Source organism: Lutzomyia longipalpis, chromosome 3, assembly GCF_024334085.1.
Source record: "Lutzomyia longipalpis isolate SR_M1_2022 chromosome 3, ASM2433408v1".
NCBI lineage: Eukaryota > Metazoa > Arthropoda > Insecta > Diptera > Psychodidae > Lutzomyia > Lutzomyia longipalpis.
In genome coordinates, this window is record NC_074709.1 from 6,507,543 (window position 1) to 6,525,406 (window position 17,864).

General features: G+C 33.8%; 1 long non-coding RNA gene across 1 annotated transcript; it reads right to left on the reverse strand.

Moving 5' to 3' along the window:
* Positions 1-16,070: 16,070 nt before the first annotated feature.
* Positions 16,071-17,864, reverse strand: LOC129791700 (uncharacterized). Its single transcript, XR_008750737.1, has 2 exons — positions 17,536-17,864; positions 16,071-16,288 (listed from the first exon to the last, which is right to left on the reverse strand). It is a non-coding gene; the product is annotated as an uncharacterized LOC129791700 (long non-coding RNA).

The following is a 17,864-nucleotide window of genomic DNA, read 5'->3' on the forward strand; positions in this document are numbered from 1 at the left end:
TACGAAAATGGTGGTGGAAAATTTTTGATCCGGCCGGCCTGCCGGCCGGCCGGCCTTCCGGCCGGCCTTCCGGTGGTCCAAACTTTATCTTATATCTCGAGAACGGTAACAGATAGAGACTTCCGGTTTGAAGTTTTATATAGAAATGTGGGTGTAAAATTTCATTTTTTCGCATTTTCAAAATCCAAGATGGCCGCCATCCGCCATTTTGAAATAACGTCAATCACTTCCCTTATAGTTAGAGGTCTGAAATTTTAGTATGTTGTAGTGCTCAATGAGACATTTTCATCGATAACTCATACTTGAAAATCGGTCAAGCCGTTTAGCAAATATGGCGACCTAAAGCAAAAAGTGTTTTTTCGATATAACTCGAGAACGGCTTGACCGATTTTGACCATCTTGGTATCAAATGAAAGGATTCAAGAAGCCCTACAAATGTCTAGAACATTCAAAGTTACAAAAACATCCGCAAGAGGCGCTAAAATCAAAAACAAAAATTTCCTAGTTTTAAGGGGCTATATCTCCGAAGATCTGTTATAGATTTCCTTTAAATTTTGATATGTTGTAGAAGGACTAATAATCTTGCACCAGTCCGAAAATGAAGAAAATCTATGTCGCCGTTTAGAAGATATAGCCATTTGAAAAATTCTTAAATTTGAAAAGTTCTAATAGCCATATCTTCTGTTCTGCTTGTCCAATTTTGCTCAATTTGGTATCAAATTAAAGGTTTTGCAATAATCTACAACTTTCTAGAACATTAGAAACCTCTAGAACCACTCCTTGAGGCCAAAAAGTGCAAAAAACTGTTTTGGTAGAACAAAAATCCGCCATTTTATGTTCTGGAGGTGACCTTGAAATGTATCGAAATATATGTCAGATTATAGCTTATTTCAATACCTTTTTATAACTAGTCAATAAATTTCTGTAGGTCTTATACAACCAGAGATATGAGCATTTTTATCTTTCATATTGATAAATTTCATTAAAAAATTCAACTTTGCCTACTAATTCTGCTCACAAATTATATTACAACGCATAGACTGACCCATCCGCGTTGTGGTATACCAACTCTAATAACTGGACGCGTTATGATTGACTTTCTTAAATAAAACTGTAAAATGGAACTCTTTTCCTGCGAAAAAGCACTCATTTCAGCATCATGATGAATTTACAAAGAAAATTCTTCAAAAGAAAAAGATTTTATAGAAGAAAAATCAATTTTTTTCTTCGCGCATAAAACGCCGGGAAGAATTCTTTTCTCACATCAGAATTTTTTTTGCAACAACAAAAAACCTCCAAAAGTCACGAATTGATCTGCAAATGAATTTTTGGGGGTAAAATAAAAATTTTAAATTGAAAAAATCTCTGGCTGGAACTTAAATGATTTATTCCTTTGGGACAAAAAGAATAAATTCTTCCATTTAGCCAGCAGGCAAATACCCAAAAGAATGCTCAGTGAAAGACGATGGACCTTCGTCTGGAGGGAACAGAATGAATGCGCGAGGGAACGTGCTAAAGGCACCAAGATTTCCACAGAATGTACAGTTTTGTAATATGATGCCACAGTGGTGTTATGAAAGAAGAATCACAGCTAAAAGAACATTGTTATGGAAGTTTATAGTAATGCTTATCAGAGTGCGAAGGAGTTTACCCGATATTGTATGAAGAAACTCCCTCATTCGAGGAAATTATGGAGGAAATAACTGAGATAAGTATTATCTTGTAGAGAACTAAAGAAGCATAAAAAAATGGTTAAAGAACTGAGTAAATGTAAAAGATTGGCAGGAAAATTTAAACAATGACGTCACTATTCGCTTTTTGTCTCTTTTATTGCATGAAGCATAAAACTATATTTGTCTAAAATTATCAAACAAGCATAGCATGAATGTTTAGTGCATTAATTTTTTTATATAAAAAAAAGAAGTGGTGACGTCATTCTTCACATTTCTGGAACAATAAAAAAGTCAATCATAACGCGTCCAGTTATAAGAGTTGGTGTCCCACAACGTGTAGAAGTTTGTTTATGCGTTGTAGTGCGATTTGTGAGCAGAATTAGTAGGCAAAGTTGATTTTTTTTGTGAAATTCAGCAATTTGATGGATAAAAATGGTCATATCTCTGGTTCTATAAGACCTACAAAAATTTATTGACCAGTTTTGGAAAGGTCTTGAAATAAACTATAATTTGACATATATTTCGATACATTTCAAGGTGACCTCTAGAACACAAAATGGCAGCTATTTGTTTTACTGAAACAGTTTTTGGCATTTTTTGCCCTAAAAGAATGGTTTTACAGGGTTCTAATGTTCTAGAAAGTTGTAGGGAATTGCAAAACCTTTAATTTGATACCAAGTTCAGAAAAATCGGACAAGCCGTTCAAGAGATATGGCTATTAGAACTTTTCAAATTCAAGAATTTTTCAAATGGCTATATTTTCTAAACGGCGACATAGATTTTCTTCATTTTTGGACTGGTGTAAGATTATTAGTCCTGTTACAACATATCAAAATTTAAAAGATTTGCCTAATGGGGATTCGGAGATATTGCCCCTTAAATTTAGGCAATTTTTGTTTTTGATTTTAGCGCCTCTTGCGGATGTTTTTGGAACTTGAAATGTTCTAGACAGTTGTATGGCTTCTTGAAACCTTTCATTTGATACCAAGATGGTCAAAATCGGTCAAGCCGTTCTCGAGTTATATCGAAAAAACACTTTTTGCTTTGGGCCGCCATATTTGCTAAACCGCTTGACCGATTTTCAAGTATGAATTGTTGATGAAAACTTCTCACTGAGCTCTACAACATACTAAAATTTCAGACCTCTAGCTGTAAGGGAAGTGGTTGATGGTAGTTCAAAATGGCGGACGGCGGCCATCTTGGATTTTGAAAATGCGAAAAAATGAAATTTTACACCCATATTTCTATAGAAAACTTCAAACCGGAAGTCTCTATCTTCTACCATTCTCGAGTTATAAGACAAAGTATGGACCACCGGCAGGCCGGCAGGCCGGCCGGATCAAAAATTTTCCACCACCAGTTTTGGAATGTAGGTTGTCTGAAACGTGCTCATACCAAGTTTGAGCCCGATCTGAGGTGGTCGGAAAATCCGACGATTACAATACTTGGTGTTGGCCACGAAGTGGAACACCAACTAAATCGCCGAACAGATTTCTAGCGTTTTATTTTATTAAGATTTTTTTACAGATTTATCACATAGATGAGCTTCCAAGAAATACAGGGTGGTCAGAAAATTATGGCATGATTTTAACCGCGAATAACTTTTGATTGGGTTGAGATATTTGAAAACTTTTGCCACCAAAAGATACGTAAACTCAAAAAGTTTTATTTGTTTTTTTTTTATTTCAAGTCAATATTTTAAAAATTGTTGCCACTAGTGCACAAAATGTTTTTAAAAAAGCGTTTTCTCCACGCCAAATATACTACTTTTCATGTCAAATTAGCGCTGAAAACATTATGCATCGAAAGGATCGAAAGAGACAAAAATCTTAACGTTTTTTTTTCTAAAAACGTTTGACATTTTTGTATTGTTGCCAATTTTTAATGATTTGCGATTTTTTTTTAACTTTTAACGTTTTTTCTATGCTGGACATTTTTTTTAAATATTTTTTGTTTATTTCTAACGATTATTTCTTTTTTACATGGTTTGAAAATTTCCATTTTATTTTTAAATATTATAATGCATGTTTTAGCATAAAAATTATTTCTTTTGTCATGTAATGAAATGCTTAAATTTTTTCATCCCTTTGGGGTGTTAAGACACCACAGAAGCTCCCTACAAAATTTTCCGTTTTTTACTCAAATGATGAATTCATTTTGATTCATTTCGCTGTTTTCCAGGCTCTTTCTCAAACATTTTTCCTTAGAGCTGCTTTTGAACAACTACTACAAGTTTCTTATACAATGATAGCAATAAAAAATTATGAAGAATATGCTTAAGAATGTGAAAAAATCCGATTTTTGTGACTCTCAAGTCGCGCTTTATGTTATTCATTTCACTGCAGTGAAACATAAAAAAGATGTATATACATAATACACATAAAAATATGTTAAAAGTTTGACCGATAGTGTCCTTCACAAGGTCATGGGACTTCTCTTTTATCTTGAAGACCCCGAAGCTTCTTCTTTCTCCTCCCCCAGCCATCCGGTAGAAGTTTTTTTCTTGAGAGATGCGCGCGCGCTACCTTTGCGCGCAACTTCTTCGCATTGGGTTCAAGCACCAACCGCGAAAGCATCCACAATCAGTCAGATTGCCATGTTGGATGTGCCACAAGAGATGAAGAAGAAAAGACATTCTCCGGATAGCCCGTTAATCAAGCCAAGCGATTTGTTTGGCGTCAAATGGAACGAGCTGCAGAGGTGTTTTGCTGCTGATTTGTTAAGCCAAGAGCAGAAGACATGGGGAGATTCCGATCAATTCACGGTTATCACGGTTCGCGTTAATGTTTCAATGGAATTGGACGTGGACATGGCATCTCCGTCTCCCACAGCACCTCCACAGCGTCCCCAGCAAACCACACAGAGCTCACGAGATTGGAGATTGGAGGGTTGAATTTAATCATGAAGATCTTTTTCTTTTCTTTGACAGGGTATTTAAGATTGTGAGACCAACAATGGGATCCTTCGTGCGTGTGGCGGCTCATTTCTGTCCATCATCTTCACCATGATGCCCAAATTAAATCACCCGCTGAACACACGCGGAGACTCTCCCCACAAATGATGAGGATCAGCGCGATCTTAACACATGAATTATTATGCTAAAAAAAATGTTGGGATTCTAATTCATCCCCCATTGCGACGCATATTCATCTCCCGCGGTTCTGTCTCGCGCAAGTTGGTCACAGTAAATGAACTAAAAATGTTTTGACAGCTCCCAAATACGCGTTCACCACTGTTTTCATCCAAAAAATCACTCAAAACGATGAGAGATGGATGAAAAATCAAATTGATATCCGTTTCAAGATGATCAGCATTTTTTCCTTAAACATTTTTCTGGGTGGCACTATAAGAAGATTAATTCTTTGGTATGACAGTGTGAAAAAAAAAACATTTTAAGTTTAACAAAGTGATAAAAATTTTAATTGATTTTTTTAAATTTAATTTCCCTTCATTATTTTCATAAATTTTCTTTATAAGAAATTTTTGGAAATTCCGTAGAGAAAAATAAAAAAATTTATATAAATATAAAAATATTGTCTAATGTTTTTGATAATCCGGTCTTCGTCAGTAGGGGCTTTTCTTTTTAACCAGGAGTTAAAAGGAAAACTCAAATTCTTCTTCCAGAGCTTTCGGCTCCCTCCGAGCCTTTCTCAATGGCTGTGGAGAGAGTTTTTCTTTTATTGATATTTTTCGAGAAAATTTACAATATTTTTTCTTACATCAAATTGTACATTCCTTATGAAAACTCCTGGAAACGTCCAAGACTATCACAGAACGGAACTACATAGCACAAGGAAAATGCTACTAAATTACATAACATGAAACATTTTGAGAAAAAGGCAAAAATATAATATTTAGGGAAAAACTGAAAATCTCTTTGTCTAAATTGAATCGGGTTGGGCAACGGATTATTTATCTACTTCCACACGAAACAAGCATTTCCCCTTCCGCATGCATATCATCTTCACGTCAGAATTCAAAATATATAAAAATATTGCCCATAATGTAATTGCAGGCCTGAGGAAGGAGAAATAAAGCTCCGAAACGTGGCAAAAATAATAAACGAGGGATTTCAGAAAAGGTCAGATCCCACGTTTGCTTCCTACAACATTGAAAATTGACCAAATCTCCAATATTGAAAAATAAGAAAAATTTCGCTTGAAAATTTATCTCTGAGTGCATCGGAATTCGCCGAAGGAGCAATGGCGCAATAAGATATTTTGGCACAAAAGCCCCAGAGGCTAACAAGATCATCAATAAGGATTTCTCCGTTTGGTTGATCACCACTGAGAAATATCATCTGTAAATCTTATTAATCATGTGGATTGTTGTGGTGAAGAAAAAAATCTTATTGAGGATATAATCCCCCTGTTCACCCGTATTGATCACCATCGGCATTCGATCCTCGCTATCTTGCGCGAGAGCTCACATTAAATTTATACTTTTATCAATATTTTATAGTCTGTCATTGTCAATAAATAAGCATTTGGCAAATGAAATTCCTCCCCGGCTGTAATCCCCCGGCGTCGTCTCTATCTGACGTGTTTTAATGAATATTTGTATCACGATCGAGATCAAATTTCTCCTCGCGCTTTGGGAGATCCTGGTAGAGAGTGGAGAAGTTGATATTTTTAAAAATATTTTCAACGTGGGATGTATTGTTGGACCTGAGGATCATCGATTGGTTTCAAATTGAAAAATTTACAAAACACGTGTGTGCCCCTTTTGCCTTTGCTCATTGACGCTGTGGGTCATTGTGGGTGAAATGACGGCCATTTTGGGGCAAACTTATAATCCGTTAAATTTTAATTTTTTTTTACATTTTTCTACATAAAAAAAATCAGCTTAAAATCGTTAAAAATTCTTCCTAAACAATTAACGGTTTTCGATAGACAGAAAATATATATTTTTATTATATCTCCTTAATCTGTATAGTTAGTTCGTAACCTTGACGACTAATTCTAAAAAGATTAAATCTAGGTTTCACCGTAGTTTGTGTTTTGAAGCAAGATCTAACTATGTTGGTTTAGAAAAAAAATAAAACTTTAAATTTTTATAGGTTTGGTTAGGTTAGGCTAGAGAGTTATATAGAATAAGGTTAGACGATTACTTAAGATTAAGTTGCGTTTAATTAGGCTGCGCAATTGCGTTAGCTTTGGTCAGAGTAAGTCAGGTAAGACAGTTTACGTTAAATCAAGTTAGGTGATCAAATTAAATTAAGTTAGGTACTTCAGATTAAATTAGCTCAGACTATACAGAGAGTTATTACCTCTAGGGGTTCTCCGATCACACGGTTATAATTTTTTTGCTTTAATTTTCGGCAATATTTAGGAATTTTCGTTTTTTTAGCTAAAAGAAAATCATCTCAAGTCAGATCTCAGTTTATCTAAACCAGAATAAACTTCTTTAGGCTTGACTACAGTTTTCGTCAAACTAGGTTTAAGTTTTTAAAGTCAGTTTTAAGATTCTTGTGGTAGACCAGACTTAAGCTTTTTTTAAGGTCAGGCTTTTAAGGTTTCAAGGTTAGATCATGCTGAACTGAACTGAGTCTGAATACGTCTTAAAAGTCTGACCTAAAGAAACTAAGGTTTGGTTTAAGAAAAAGAGAGACATTTATAGTTTTAATGGTTAAACACTGGCTAGATCTATAATGCCTTAGATTATGTTACGCAGTTACTTTAGATTAGGTCACGTAGGATTAGGTAAGGTCAGATTAGTCGCTTACTCTAGCTTCTTCAACCCTTTATAATGAACTTCATCAATGAATGTAAAGAAAAAAATGTCAATAACTCAAAGAAAAAGATCATTTTCTTCACAAATATAACTTTAAAAGAAAATTGTAAAAAAAATCCCCATTAAACACAAAATAATGAATCACAAAAAGGCACAGAAAGGGTTAATTAACAAGTGATATTCACCAACTTTTTCAACCAAAATAAAAAAGCAATCATTTCAAACAAACCAACCAATTATAGGATAAAAACCAGAAAGCGTCGTGTTGGGGATTTATTAGGCGCCGTTTTGCCATCTCTATGATCACCACTTTAGCCTCTTCCTATTTCACCTTCACGCAGTGCGTTAAGTGATTTACGCTCATCTTCGGGGCATTCTTTCGCGGAACTCCGCATTTTGAGCTTCAATATTGCCGCTGAATATGGAATTTTTCCCCCAAACATTTTTTCTTAGGCCTATTAAAATTTAATTCTATCCATTGGATTTTGCTCCCTAAGAATTATTGCTTTTTTATTTAATTTTTAGTAAAGGAATTTCTCAAGAAAAATATCCACGAGAATGACTTTCAAGCATGAGAACCTTGTTGGTTTTGATGTTACAACAAAACTTTGACTAATTGAATTTTTTTTATTTAATTGAATTTATAACAAATTCTTGGTGGATTTTATGAATTAACTTAAAGAGTTTCCACGAAAATATTTAAAAAATACATTAGGAAAGTTTTTTTTTGTGTTTGTATTTTATTGCACTGCTAAAGCTAAAGAGGCTAAAGATGTTTAGTTTGCCATTTTGGTGGCGTCTTGGTCGTTCCGGTCTGGAGACGTGTATCCACAATAACAACAACTTTTTATCGCCATTGTCACATTTTTTGGATAATTATTTTTCAAGCCTTTTAATTATTTTGTTAGCAATGCGTGCAGCAAGAAAACCCGGAATTTCGAGATGAGAATCATATGGAAAAATGTGTAAATTGGTGAATGAAGCTTTTACACACTTTTTCGAACAAGATTGTTAATTGGATTGGCTTGATAATGGACTAAAATTGTTTTCCAGTCTCGTGCACAAGGTTTTCCTCCTATAAAAAAGGAATTTTGACGATGTTGTGTCATAAAAAGGATTTTTTTTAATCATTCAAAAGCTTCAAAAGCTCCAGAAAGTTTGTTTAATTCTAATTCCTTGGAATTCATCACAATGTATACAAAACATATTTCATAATCTCACTTCCTAAGCTCCCCTCATGCGTAAACCGATTTTTCCTCATTTTTTTTTTAGTGTTTGTGTGATCATTTGGGCGCATATGTAAATTTAATTCATCGCCTTGCTTTATTTATTTTTATTGTGTTGCACAATTATAATTCCCTTCCTGTTGGTATATGTACAAATTTATGCAGCATCAGCATAGTCTTTTGTTGCGCCGTGGTTTTTTTTCTCTCTTTCTGTATTCAATTACTATGTTCTCCCACACTTCCCTCGCAGAGAGGCTTTCCAATGCCTGCGCCAGCATTTCGCCCTCTCGAGACGGAAGTGCTGGCTGTGGGACAAAAGGTGCACAAGAGCCATCCACCCACTTTCCTTTCCCTTTTGTTCCACCATCTTCAACGCAGAGAGACACAAGAACGAGAACTGCTGAGAGATGCGCTCAGGAACTGGATCATGTTACATAGCAATTCACAATGAGAACTCATGTGTCGTTCCAATAGAAAATTTTTTGATTAATTAGACACACTCACCATTCATTGTGAGAAGTAATTCCAACGAAATGGAGCCGAAGGAGAGAACCCTTTAATTCATTTTCTTAAACGCGCGCCATCCACCCAAAAGAGATTGCTCTCTTCATATGCAAATTTACTACAATTTATTATTCCACATTATATAGTTTAATTTTTGTTTCTAACGAAATGTTGCTTTAGTGAAAAATAGTGTAACGGCGAAGTTTTTGTATATACCTCCAACAATTCAATGAATTAATTTGTTTTGAAAGGTTTTTTTCTTCTTCAGTAATAAGCAACAATCTTTCACACCAAGAGTTCCTGCGCAAAAGTTTGCAAGCTCTTAGAAGGATTTGAAATTAAAATTAATTTATTTCTTAAAAAAAATTCAAAGAAATATTTGAAAGAAAACTTATTATTGAATTGCGGTATAACGTGAAACCATAATTAAATATTTAAAAAGCATAAAAACCTGGCGTCTCCACTGCAGTCTGCTGAAAACTAAATTATGAATTCATTTTAAGAAGTTTTTATATCCTTTATATTTTTTTTTTTCAAATTAAAACAAAAAATATTTTTAAAGTTTTTTTAAATCAGTTTTCTCATAAAATATTTGACTAAAGTCTTTGTAAAGATTTACTTTACAGGAAGAAGATGATAAAATCAATAAGAATAAGAATATTTTTCTTAAATGAAGAATATTATTTGAGTGTTTAAATACCGTAATAGTTAAGGCTAAATTCTGTACTTAAAGAAATTACTTTCAGGCTAAAGATCTCATGAATTCTTTATAAAAGAAAATTCTTGTTATCCACGGAATAAATAAATAAATAATAAGAAAATTCTTAACCCAGATCTGTCCATTGTTACGCTCAGTAATTTTTATTTCTTGACTTTGAATGCATTAAAATGAACTAAAACTTGTAATTTTTTACAAAAAAATGAATAAATTCGATTAAAGAAAAATTTGTAGAACTTCTTAAACAATATTTCAAGACTTTTGGTTAAAAATTAACTAAAAGTCTTGAAATTCAGACTTTTCCAAAATTTCAAGAATTTAAAATCAAATCCGGGTTAGTTTCAGTTAATTTCAGTTAGGCCAGCTTTAATAGTAATTTGTTGAAATTTTCGCAAAGACTGACTTTAAAATTCCCAATTAAAAGTCTTGAAAGGTTAGAAGTTCTAAATAATTTCTCTAACCAAATTTATTAATTTTCTTTCTTCAAAACCGTCAAACGTTAGAATAAATTGTCAAATTTTAATTTTAAAAATCTTCAAAATTATATAACGAGCAAGGTCTGCTGAAGTAGGTAAGAAAAAAACGTTCAAATGGTTCAAATCTATTTTTATTTTTTTAAATATTTTTTTAGATCATATTTTCTGATTTTTAAATCTTTCTAGCTATGAGAAGAGACCCTCTCCCATATTACGGAGGTATCAAGCATCCCATATTAGACTCACTTTCCCTATTCTCTCTCAAACTAAAACAACGCTTGTTGAGCTCTTTAAATCCAACTCTCATTATTCCTCTTTCAAAACTTAACGCTTTCTCGGTAAGTCCTCGAGTATTTCACGGAATTCCCCATTCTACATTGGCTCCAGAATTCTTTGCTGGGCAACTTCTACGGAATAAATTTCTTCCCTGTCATCCCCGTTCACTTTTCAATGAATTTTTCTATTCTCTCGGGTGTAAGCACTCTGAAAAAGCCGAAGAACCTTCACAATCGAGTGTCTCACTGTTGGATATTTTTCTTAGAGTATGTTCTTGTTTTTTTTTCACCCTCTCTCTTTTATTCCTTCCTTCCCTCAAACCCATCGTTCTCCCATTTATTATTTACTTTATATACAATTCTTTTTCAATGGGCTTTGGGTTCTAAAGCAGCGTGTTATAGCTACTTGAAGGAGTTTTGCAATGAATAGAGTTCATTGTTGTGGGCCCATGTGCACGGAGAACTTGGTATGAGAATGGAGCGCCCGGGCAGCCAATGTGTGTGAGGCAAAGAGATAGAAGGAACCCTCTTTTTGCCCGACTTCCTGCCATTTTTCGATTGGCCACTTCCGGCTTTTGGCGAGAATACATCGCGCTTCCAATTAATTCACTCATCTCCATTCACTCCAATTTGCCCGTGCACAATTTATGTGGCTTATGCTTCTCATGGGGCCGGCTGGTGCGGTATTACCTACACTCTGTGCCACAATGTTGTGCACCAGCAAAAAAAAATCCTCTGATCTACGGCGGTGAACCTTGAGCCCTCAGCACTATCTCCTTATCTATCGTCTATTGCGCAATTTTTTTTTCTGATGATGATATAATTGATTTGTGTCTGTCAACATGAGAGATCACACTGCTGACGCTAGAGTTGGAATCAAAATTCACTAAAGCAGCACATGAAGAAGAAGTTCAAAAAAAAACTTTGCTAACGTTGCCCACACTCCCTCTGTTTCCCGCAAGAAGACAAATCAGCATTTTCTTGGTCTTTTAAATCAACTCGCATGGCACGAAGAGAGAGAAATTACTTCTTTGACCACTCTGGAGGGATGATAAGCTAACAAATTAAATTCTTTAATTTCCAAGAATTTCTTTCTGAGATCCAGAAATTCTGCGGAAGCTGCTAATGGGCGTGGGGTGTTGCTCCGAATTTAGGGGAAATTTTGGAATGTTGAGAAAAAGAATCATTGAGGAAGTTTTATCTTGATCACATGATTCGTGGGAAATCATTCCAATTCATCGCCACAAAAAAAATTAATTAGATAAATTAGAATTAATAAATAAATCTTTAACCAATTTCCATCAGTTTTTCTCATTTTCTTCAACACAAAATGCGTGTACTTTATGCTGAAACAACAGATAAATTTTCCTGATAAATAAATTCGTTAAATCAATAAAACTTCCAAGAATATCAATGAAAATTCCATTTACAATCAATTCATTAATTTTTGCCAATTAACTCAAGGTTCAGTGTCTTTGAGGGAATTTGCTGCAATGCCCAAATTTTTACCAACAAAAAAGCCATTTTCCTGCATTTTCTCTTTTTTTTTAATTCACTTCACATTCCACTGCTGAGTAAAAAAAAATTGTCCACTCAAACTGTGGATTTTTTTGTCATTCCCCTATTAATTGAACTTCCTCCCAGATTTGGATGATTTCCTTAGAGAGAGAGAGAGAGGAGGCCTACAGAAGTTTTCCCACGGTTTGTGATTTCTCAATATATTTTTGGGATGAGTGCTGTTTTTTTTTTTGCTGGTACACCCCATTTGAGGTCGATGATGGAATCGACCCAAAAGCCAAAAGGAATATTCTGCGCCACTTCCTCCTCATCTCTCTCCGAGAGATCACTCAATATGCCAATGTGTAAGCAAATGCGGCAAAATAAACTTGAGAAAAATAACAACACACAAATATCAAACAAAATTCATCAACTAACACCGGAAGTAAGTCTCCGATCTTGGTGTTTGTTTCTCAGTTCCAAAACCACTGACTCGTGCGGTTGGCAAGACGTGCAGTGTTGTGGGTTCTATGTGTTAGTTTGTCTTGAAAGTAATGTGTGATAGCTCTTAGAAATCTTTTAATCTAAAAAAATCATTTTTTTTTATATTTTGTAACAAATTGTAACGATTCACAAATATTGAGCAATGTTTGCCCAATAATTGTCTTTCATTTGAGCATTTTCACTCAATATTTAGTCAAATATTGATCAATTTTTCGTACATGAGCTTTTTTAAGCATTTATAAGATAACCTCGAAGATGTTCTTTTGAAAACCTTTTATTGATTTAATTGACTCAATGTACTAATATTAGAAGAATTAAAGAATAATTTCTTCAATCAATTTTTGGTCAAAGAATAATCAATTTCACTTAGAGAGTAAATCAAATTATACACAAATAATCAATTTTTCTCTGAGAGATTGATCAAATTTTAGACAAATAATAATCAATTTCTCGTTGAGAATAATTTCAATATTTTATGAATTCTCAGTCAATTATTGATTAATTGTCTCTTTATCAATCTCCCTAACCTCAAAGTCTTTTAGGAGAATTCCCCGCTCAATTTTTGGTCAAATAATAATCAATTTCTACTACACATTGTCTTTTTAGCTGTTCTTTCTTTCTAATTGTTAATTATTCTTCTCCTTGAATATTCAGCACTTCTTCATAGAAATTGCCTCAATATTTGATCAAGTATTGATCAATATCTTTTGCACTGTAAAACAAAATTTAGTTCTAATCTCAAAGAATTACTTGAGAGATTTTTTACAAATCTAAGTAAATGTGGAGCTCACTGCTCAAACACACACCACCATTTGGAGTGACATCCTACCCATACCATTTCCGTTTTTTTTTTGTCGGGAAGCAAGATCGCTCGTAGGTCGAAGGCAGAAAAATGAAATGAAAAAAGAAGCTCTGGAGAGAATTATAAACATGCCGAGGGAGAAGAGCATTTTGTGTAATAGAAAAACACATAAAATGAAGAATCTCGAGATCAATGGAGCGACAGTTGTGAGAATGATCGTTCAAGTGTCGATCAATCTCTGATATTCTTTCTTCGTTTTTTTTTCCTTTAAATTCTCCTTCATGAAAAAATATAATCACGGAAAAAGACTCAAGATAGATCCACTCGAAATGAATCAAACCACTCAGCTAAATCCCCAAAAATGATCAATGTGATCGCACAACGGCGTATACGATCACTTGAGAAAGCGACTCATTTTAATTTTTATTGCTTTTCTCCCTCAAACATAAACTTTTTTTTTCCCACTCCTCCCAATAAACCATCTTCCAGAAAAAATAATCTCTGTGGCCAAACGATAAGGACAAATCACTAAATTTATAGGCGGGCTGGAGAAAGTTTTTTCTACTCCTCCTCACATTTTTTTTCTTCTTGAATAATTGTTATTATTTCCGAGTAATTTATAGCTCATAAGGAATTAGTTCAAAAATAATATTGTGTGCTAGAAGAGGCAAAGTCAGTGAAGTAATAGAATCAAAATAGCTTCATATTTTAATCTTGGTGTGGAGTATTAAAATGAAATATCGCGCCGCATTTCAGTCTTTTGGACACCAAAAAACTTTTTCCCGATCAATACGATCATCGCGTGATCACCACACTTGGAGGATTCCCCTCTTGAAATGAATGAAAATTCATTTTATTTACAAAGATGTAAAACTCTTGCTGCTCAAGTTCTATTTATAAAAAAAAAACAGAAAAACGTTTTCAATAAACTTTTTCTTCTTTTTTATTTTTGTAATATTTTAGGTACAAAAATAATCTCAATAATTCCTCTTTTTGTCTCTAAATAGCTAATTATGAGTGAAGAAAATTGTGTGTGTATATATTGCAAGTTTAGCGGGGAAATGGTGAGAAAAGTGTGAGGATGTTGTGGGGCAAGAAGAAAAAAGAACGAAAAGTCAGAGAGTTTGTTTGTTGAGCATTTTGGCAGAGTTTCAACGAAAATTTCTCAGTTTTATACATAAAATCCAACCACGGTATATCATTCCTCACTCGACATTTTATAATTTTCAGCCAAAAAAGAAGTGGCTGGTCTGAGGGTGAAGACGCAAAAAGATCAAATCACGTGACCGGAAACTGAATATCTTTTCACCCTAAGTGTCTGCATGAGCCAAATTACGTGCGATCGACACGAAGATCGCGATCGTATGGCTGCTGCATGTGATCTCATGTGATTTCTTAGCCCAAAAATCAACTTGAGGTTTTAAAAACAAATCGTTTCTGCAACTGAAACGTATAATTTCTGTGAATTTTGGTAAAATTACTTGATAATTTAAATAATTTCTAAGAATTATTATTAAACTTCTAAATAGTCTCAATAGTTAGTTTAAACTTCTAATAATTTCTATAGACTAATTTGAACCCAGATAGTCATAAATTATTTTTGATTTTGAAGACTTTATGGAGATTAATATTAATTAACATATCGTTTGATTCTTCAACAATTTCTAACGTTAGGTACTTACTGATCCCTCAAAAATTTTAGGGGCCTAATACTTGATATAAAGTTTTTAAAATGCTTAGTGTTTAACCACAAAGAATTAAATCAATTGATTTTCAAACCATTTGTATTTAACCTTTAAAACTCCTTAATGATTAGTTTAGCAATTATTTCAATTTAAATTGTAACGTAAAAATCACAGAAATCACAAAACATCAGTTTTAACCTCAAAGTATTTCCAACTATTTAATTTAATTTCAGTGAGTTTCTAACGTTTGATATTTAATCACAAAAAATTCTAATTATTTTTTTTAAGTTCTAAAGATTTTTATTCAACCTAAATGAACCATAAAGGGTTAGCTTATTAGCATTGATAACTCCCGAAGATAAATAGATAATTCTTTGAAATTTCTAACGTTTGAAATTTGGTTCAAGAACTAACTAAACATTGGTTCCAACAAGTTCTAACTTCAAAGTAATTCAAACTAAAGTCAAGTTTAGGGGATTTCTATGTTTTATATTAATCCTAAATAATTTCTAACATTAATTTTTATTAATATTCTGATAGCTGTGTAGTCGATTATACAGAATTGAGGGGTTACTTAAGATCTAAAAATTTTTTTCTCGACTATTTCTTAACCTTTTAAGCAATGAAGGTTTAAAATGTATCTAGATTTTATGAAAATACAGAAAACTTCAGTCCATTTCTCCGGTATTATAGCATTGAAAAAAAATCATTGTCCGATTGTTTTTGGGTTTTCCGCTCACATATCAATTGGCAGGCAATTTAGAAAAAAAAGAATAAAAAAAAACTGAAGAAAAAAGTCAAATCCTGTGGTGTGAAAAAATTCTGAGAATTGATGGTGGTGTAATGTTTAATTGATGTGACACCGTCACTAATTGCTGAATCTCATTACTGGCTGGTAGCGATCGTCACCACCATCATCGCGCGCCTCTACGATCATTCATAAAATGATGGGTGGTATAAATAAAATTTCCTCTATATTCATATCATGTAGTACACAACATTAAATATTATTTATTGTAAAATTGTTTGTGCCACACAATTTCGATGAACTTCAGCGGTCTCTCCTCGTTTTTTTCCCCCATCTTCCTCATACAGCCGCTGCGGCGAACATCCCGCTGTTGCTCCTCGCGAGACGCGATCGCCATGTCTTTCTCACACATCGCAGCCTACAAGGCATCAAATGTTGGCTATATGGCTGCGGGATTATATAAAAGCACCCAGTATAGTAGTAGCATCAGCAATTTTATAAAGGGGTCAACTAGAGAGGTTGATATGAGATGTGGATGAAAGAGAGTGGGAGAATTTTAATAGAAAGAAAAATACAAAACTAAACTAAAAAAAGAAGAAGAAGAAAAGCCACATAGCGCGCCAAGTTCTCATGCGATCGCACATTTTGATCACGAATCGTACGGAGAATTCTTCTTGCCCAGCAATTTTGTGTAGACAGAACAACAACATTACATTATATAAAAGAAAAGATCTCTTCCTTTCTTCTGGAACATCATTCTCCAAAAGTGTGCTTATTTACATTCCAACACCGCGATTCGCAAAATTCCTCCAACTGCAAAAATATCTCGTTGTTGTAGTTGAAAGAAAAACCCCATTGAATGCTACTGGAATATGGTGGCTGACTTTTTGTTCCTGTGATTTATACTTTGTCCGCCAATATGCTTCTGCATCATATGCTGCAGAGCATTTGATTGATACACATCCTTTTGGATATTACTGTGTTAGATTCAATCTACTTGAGTTGATTTTGCTAGCAAATAATTGGAGTATAAAACATATGTATATGTCCATGAGCACCTATGCTTCTGCATCATATGCTCTATCGAATTAGTATTTTATTTTTTTTTTAATGACACAATATCTAATTACATAAAATTTATGATCAAAGTTGATTCTTCATGATCATTTGTTATGCATAATGCTTATGCTGCATGTCTTATTGCTTAATGTGTTTATGCTGAAAAATTTTTCTCTGCACGAAAATATACATGTCCAATGAAAAAAAAATTGACAACAGAATACTAACAAATCGCTTAAGCTTTATTCTTCATGATCACATATTTTATATGCTTCTGATGCATGGTTTATTGCTTCATGAGCTTATGCTTCGTGCATACTCTTATGCGATATTTATGTATATCAAATCTTCATTTTTGTTAATATGTGAATGGAGCGACTTTTTTTATTACTATTTGACAAAAAGAAAATATATACAGATATATGAAAGAAGCATTCGCCTTATAAAGCATAAATAACTAAGTCTTCTGTTTAAAAAATCTTAACAATTTTCTCTTTTTCGAATATGTTATAAACCCCACAGAACTTTAAAAAAAAACTTTCAAAATAAATTAACAAAAATGATTTTTTTTTTAAGAATAAGACGGTTTAATTGCCCACAAGTGAAACAATATTAAGTACAAAATTAACAATCACCTTCGCGAGAACTATCTCCCAACTCTATATGTGAGAGATCACGATCTTTTCGTTGATGCTACATCCACACAAACTTCTCTTTAGGCACTATGTAATCCCCACACACGACTCCCCGCAACATCCCTCCGGTTTTAGCACCAATTCACACAAATAATCATAAATTAAGAGTTTGCTGCAATTTTCCTCTGCAGTATGCATCTCACTCGCACCATGTGCAGGAATTATGATGTTTGCATATATAAAATGTGATTGACGGGAAATGAGGGGGAAGAGGCGCGCGCAATGCAACGCTGAATCCAACGTCAATGATCGCGTCATTTCCGCTGCCG